Source organism: Octopus sinensis, linkage group LG6 (assembly GCF_006345805.1).
Source record: "Octopus sinensis linkage group LG6, ASM634580v1, whole genome shotgun sequence".
Taxonomy (NCBI): Eukaryota; Metazoa; Mollusca; class Cephalopoda; order Octopoda; family Octopodidae; genus Octopus; species Octopus sinensis.
Window position 1 is genome coordinate 88,488,116 of NC_043002.1, and position 6,439 is coordinate 88,494,554.

Consider the following 6,439-nt stretch of genomic DNA (forward strand, 5'->3'; position numbering starts at 1 on the left):
ATTTATATATATATATATCACTATTATTATTGACTTTTCTGCTGCGTTAATTCTCAATTCTGATATAATTAATAACATTTATTTTAATTAGCGAATCCTATCAAACCGTAACATCAATCAGATAACTGATAAAATATTCAAGCTGATAAATGTTATTTCGTTAAAAGATTTGTTTTTCTCTGGCTGACCAACAACTCTCGTTACATTACTGACATTATTATTGGATGCTACCATAAAAACGGCAAGCTGGCAGACTCATTAACGTGCTTGCAAAATGCTTGGCAGAATCTCATCAGCTTTTACACTCTGAGTTTAAATTCCACTAACGTTGACTTTGGGGTTGATAAAATAAGTACCTGTTGAGCACTAAGGTTGATGTAATCAACTTCTCCTTGTGCCAAAATTTGAAACCATTATTAATGCTACTATATTTTTGTCTCATTCTTAGTTAACTGTACACACACACGTCATCATGCCTAAAATTCCTTCCCACAATGAAAGCAAAATACATCAAGCCTAAAATTTGATCTATTCATACAAATACTCCAGGGATCCATTGAGTCAGCACTTAATTCTCGTTTCTGTAAGATTAATTAGATGCAAGATAAACATTCATCCTAGACTAAACTTCGGCCTCTCGCAGATAATTCCTCAATTAGTTCTTCTACCTCTTCTCAAAAAATAGGTCAGCTGAATCACAATAGACTGAGTAAACTTCCTACCTGTCTGTAAACACAAAGAAACAGTCTGTCAATGAAGGAATTTCTATGTGGTCAGTTAACCTGATGGAAATAGCAACCAAATCTCCCTCAATCTGAAACACACTAATTAAAAAAGGGTGGCACGTTAAGCACACCATTCGAGCGTGATCGTTTCACCTTACTAGCACTTGTGCTGGTGGACGTAAAACATTCGAGCAAGGACGTCGCCAGTGCCGCTGGACTGGCTCCTGTGCAGGTGGCACGTAAAAAGCACCATTTGGACGTGGCCATTGCCAGTACCATCAAACTGGCCCTCGTGCCGCTGGCACGTAAAAGCACCCACTAGACTCTCGGAGTGGTTGGCATTAGGAAGGGCATCCAGCTGTCGAAACTCTACCAGATCAGATTGGAGTCTGGTTTGCTAGACCTCAGTCAAATCGTCCAACCCATGCTAGCATGGAAAGCGGATGTTAAATGATGATGATGTTGATGATGATGATGATGATGATGATTATATTCACAATGACAGGATACTCATGACTGGAATGCCTTTCATCATAGATCCATTTGTTCAACCAGTATTAAATGATAACAACAACAAAAACCAAAAAGGCAGAATTCCTGCCATGGTCTTCAACTCTCCAACCATGGTATGCTTTTCTTTTTCTTCAACACCAAGACAGTTATATAAGAAACACAGTTGTTGACTATACTGTATACTTTAATGCGGTTTCAAACATTCGACTTTGGCCATGCTGGAGCACTGCATTGAAGGGTGTTTTAATTGAACAGATCAACCCCAGGACGTGTTTCAAAGTCTGGTATTTATTTTATCAGTTCCTTTTGTTGAAGTGCAAAGTCACAGAGACATAAACACACACATACACACATGCACACATGCACACATGCACACATATATGTGTATGTGTGTGTACATGTATATATATATATATATATATATATGTGTGTGTTTGTGAGTGTGTGTGTGTGTTATATATATATATATATATATATATATGTTCAATAAGTTTCATGCAGGATCCATCTACCAAATTCACTTTCAAAACACAGAGCTATAGTAGTATAGCCCAGACCTATAGAAGAAGACACTTGTCCAAGGTACTCTGGAGTGGTACTGAACCCAAAACCATGTGATGCAGTTGCAAACCACACAGCCATGCTTCACTTATGTGCAGATACGTCTTCATATATATACACAGCCAGAAACAATGGCCATGGTTGGAATGCCTGTGATCATGGATCTGCTCAATGAGGGCTGACTTAGAGTTAAATAGTGTACCAAGTCAGTACTACCCTTGGCACCATCTTCAAGCTACTGAGTTAAAGTGATGACAGAAGAGGCAGTCCCAGTGTACACTAGGTGATCATGTCACTTTGTTTTGTTACATAAGGTGGCGAGCTGGCAGAAACGTTAGCACGCTAGGTGAAATGCTAAGTGGTATTTCGTCTGCCGCTATGTTCTAAGTTCAAATTCCGCCAAGGTCGACTTTGCCCTTCATCCTTTCGGGGTTGATTAAATAAGTACCAGTTACGCACTGGAGTTGATATAATTGACTTAATCTGTTTGTCTGTCCTTGTTTGTCCCCTCTGTGTTTAGCTCCTTGTGGATAGTAAAGAAACAGGTCACTTTGTTTTATTCCTCATATATTGAATATTATGATGTGTTAGCCTGATAATGGTATTGTCAGCTAATGAGATATCCTCAATTCTACAATGCTACAATTGGTTAAAACAATGAATTAATTGGACTAAACCACTGAGTGTTTGTTGTGTTTGGAATTTAAGAGGGTACATTACAGCTATGGTGACAAAATATGGTGGCTTTCCTATGGTAACTTGGAAATGTGGTTGGACTGGAAAAAACTGTTTAATAAACCTTAAAGAAATTTATCTACCATCAGTCATCATCATCATCATCATCATCATCATTATCATCATCATTATCATCATCAGAGGCAGCATCATCGTCGTTGTCCTTATCACCATTGTCATCATAATTCTTAACATCATCATCATCATCATCACCACCACCACCAACACCACCACCACCACCACCACCACCACCATCACCACCACCATCATCATCATCATCATCATCTCCAATTAACAGCAACATAATAATTTCCATCAATCTTACCTGCCACACCTGAAATAGTGACCCAATATAACCATAAGCCTTATAGATAGAGAGCCTTAAGGACGGGAAACTCTACATGAGTGCTTGATCTATATTCCTTTTCAATCAAATTATATCCTATTGTTTTAAATAAAGAAGGAAGTCTTGGACAGTGTAGTTCCTGACACACAAGAAGATGGGAAGGTCTCATTAAAGATGTCATTTTAATTAATTAAAATTTTTTGACTCACCACCATTAAGTATTTAAGCATGCACTTTATTATTTGCATTAAAAACTCTCGGGGGTCCCTGGGTAATTTCTCCCACTCCCTTCACTCCTCAGCTATTCTTACAACAATAGCAACAGCTTGGAATGCTACCGCTGTAGTAAGTGACATGTCATATCAATAAGCAAATTGAAATGTTGATCTCAGTTTGAATCCTGTGATTAATCAATAAACATTCAGCCATCAAAGCAGAGAGCTGGCAGAAACGTTAGCCCGTTGAGTGAAATGCTTAGTGGTATTTCATCTGCCGCTACGTTCTGAGTTCAAATTCCGCAGAGGTTGACTTTGCCTTTCATCCTTTCGGGGTCGATTAAATAAGTACCAGTTACGCACTGGGATCGATATAATCAACTTTATCTGTTTGTCTGCCCTTGTTTGTCCTCTCTATGTTTAGCCCCTTGTGGGTAGTAAAGAAATAGGTATTTTGTCTGTCATTACGTTCCGAGTTCAAATTCTGTCAAGGTCGACTTTGCCTTTCATCCTTTCGGGGTCGATTAAATAAGTACCAGTTATGCACTGGCATCGATATAATCGTCTTAATCCTTTTGTCTGTCCTTGTTTGTCCTCCCTGTGTTTAGCTCCTTGTGGGTAGTAAAGAAATAGGTATTTCATCTGCCGTTACGGTCTACTTTGCGTTTCATCCTTTCGGGGTCGATAAATTAAGTACCAGTTCCATACTGAGATTGATCTTATTGACTGCCCCACCTCCCCAAAAATTTCGGGCCTTGTGCCTAGAGTAGAAAAGAATAAACATTTGGCTATCATTAATGATGTCTTAATACATCTTGTAAGAACATAGTTTGTACTGATAACATGAAATCAACTAAAGATTTGGTGCAATTCATAGATTTTCAAAGATATCATCTACAACATAATGTTCAGCAATGAGAAACATCTGTGAATATCACACTGCTTTTTTGTTTTGTTTTGTTTTACTGTTTATTTAGCTGTTCAGTTAATGTTACACATTTACTGCAATCAACATTAAACAGTTAATTTATTAATAGCAAAGAGAGAATCAATAAGTAGATGTACAATATCATACATGGCTAGGTGTGAAAATTTAACATATTGATAAAAAAAAAAATTTCTTTAGTGCAATAAGCTTTAAAAAGCTAAGTAGGAGTGGCTGTGTGGTAAGTAGCTTGCTTATCATCCACATGGTTCTGGGGTTCAGTCCCACTGTGTGGCACCTTGGACAAGTGTCTTCTACTATAGCCTCGGGCCGACCAAAGCCATGTGAGTGGATTTGGTAGACAGAAACTGAAAGAAGCCCATCGTATATGTATATATATATATGTATGTGTGTGTATATGTTTGTGCATCTGTGTTTGTCCCCCCAACATCGCTTGACAACCAATGCTGGTGTGTTTACATCCCTGCAACTTAGCGGTTTGGCAAAAGAGACCGATAGAATAAGTACTAGTACAAAGAATAAGTCCTGGGGTTGACTTGCTCGACTAAAGTTGGTGCTCCAGCATGGCCACAGTAAAATGACTGAAACAAATAAAAGAGTAGGATCACTACTTCATGAGTGGAATTAAGTAGATGGAAAATGTGCATGTATGTGCATGCATATGTGTGTGTCCCTGAGCGCTTATGTGTGTGTGTGTGTGTGTGTGTGTATATGAGAATTCCAACCCCATTTCCTGTCAGGTAACCATCTTTAGGATGGCTACCATTAATGTCAGTACAATGGAAAGTAGGATGCATGATATTGAGGAGATACTGAAAGGTAGGTGAGAGGCAGTGTGCTGTGTGCAGAAAGTAAGATGGTAAGGATCCTTAGCCTGACTCCTCACAGGCAAAGAACAAAGATATAAATCCTTCTGAATAGGTACCAAAGATGGAGTGAGTGGCATGAGCATATAACTAGCAGAGAAATTAATATAAATGGTAATTAAAACAGTCAGGGTATATAATAAAGTGTGCAATATAATGATTAAGCTCTAGCCAGTCTTCAACAACATGACAGCAGCCAATTATTTTCTGCTTATGCACCACTGTCAGCTCTGGAAGATACACAGAAAGACTATTTTGATGAGACCCTTCTGCAGACATCCTCCAAAATATATAACTGTAACTTTGAATTTATTGTTATGGCTGGTGATTTTAATTGATATATTGGACAACAGTATGAGAGCTTTGCTGGCATCAGAGTCTATAGCTAAGGTACATAAAGTTAGGACTGATTGGGGAGTTCTGTGATGCAAATGACCTCACTCTCTACCACACCAACTTTAAGAAATTACGGAGATGTACTTGCATAACGAGTGACTTGATCTGAGATCATGTGCTGGAACGAAAACAATTGCAGCGTAGAAGGTGTTTATAAGCCATTTAAGAAACATACAAAACCGTTAGATTCACTTCAACATTTAAATTTAATTTGTCAAATTAAACGGTTTTGTGTGTTTCTTAAATGGCTTATAAACACCTTCCACGCTGCAATTTTTTAAGAAATTAGTTAACCAACTAATCACAGACCAACTGGCTGAACACAAAAGCTAGACACTATCCCACCAGAAAAAGGGACAGATACTTTGTTGTGAATGCTAAGTTCGTGCCACTGAAGAGTTCACTACCCAGCATAGACTAGTGATTAATGACTTCAAAGTAAGTGCCAGACACAAAGACAAAAGATAACCTAGGGCAGAAGGGCATTAACCTGAAAGAGCAAACAACCTGCAACATAGAGATGTATTTATTAGGATATATGACAAGGTAGAAGAGGACAATTGAGAATTTCTAGAAGATAAATTACTGAGGGTGACAGACCTAACAAAATCACACCCAATACACTTAGTAAAATATGAGGCTGTGAGGATAAAGAAATTCACTAATGCTGGTGCCACAAAATGGAGGTCAGTGCACTTTGTAAAATGGATGTTGTTAGGAAAGGTATTCAGCTGTAGAAACCATGACAAAAATTATATATGAATGAGATGAGGTCCCCTCAGCCCATCTAGATGAGCAAACTGCTCTAACCCATGCTAGCATGGAGAGTGGACATAAATGATGATGATGATATACACATATGTATGTGTATATGTGTGTTCATATATATTTATATACTCTCTTTTACTCTTTTACTCTTTTACTTGTTTCAGTCATTTGACTGTGGCCATGCTGGAGCACTGCCTTTAGTCGAGCAAATTGACCCCGGGACTTATTCTTTGTAAGCCCAGTACTTATTCTATCAGTCTCTTTAGCCGAACCGCTAAGTGACGGGGACATAAACACACCAGCATCGGTTATCAAGCAATGGTAGGGGGACAAACACAGACACACACACACATATATATACATATATA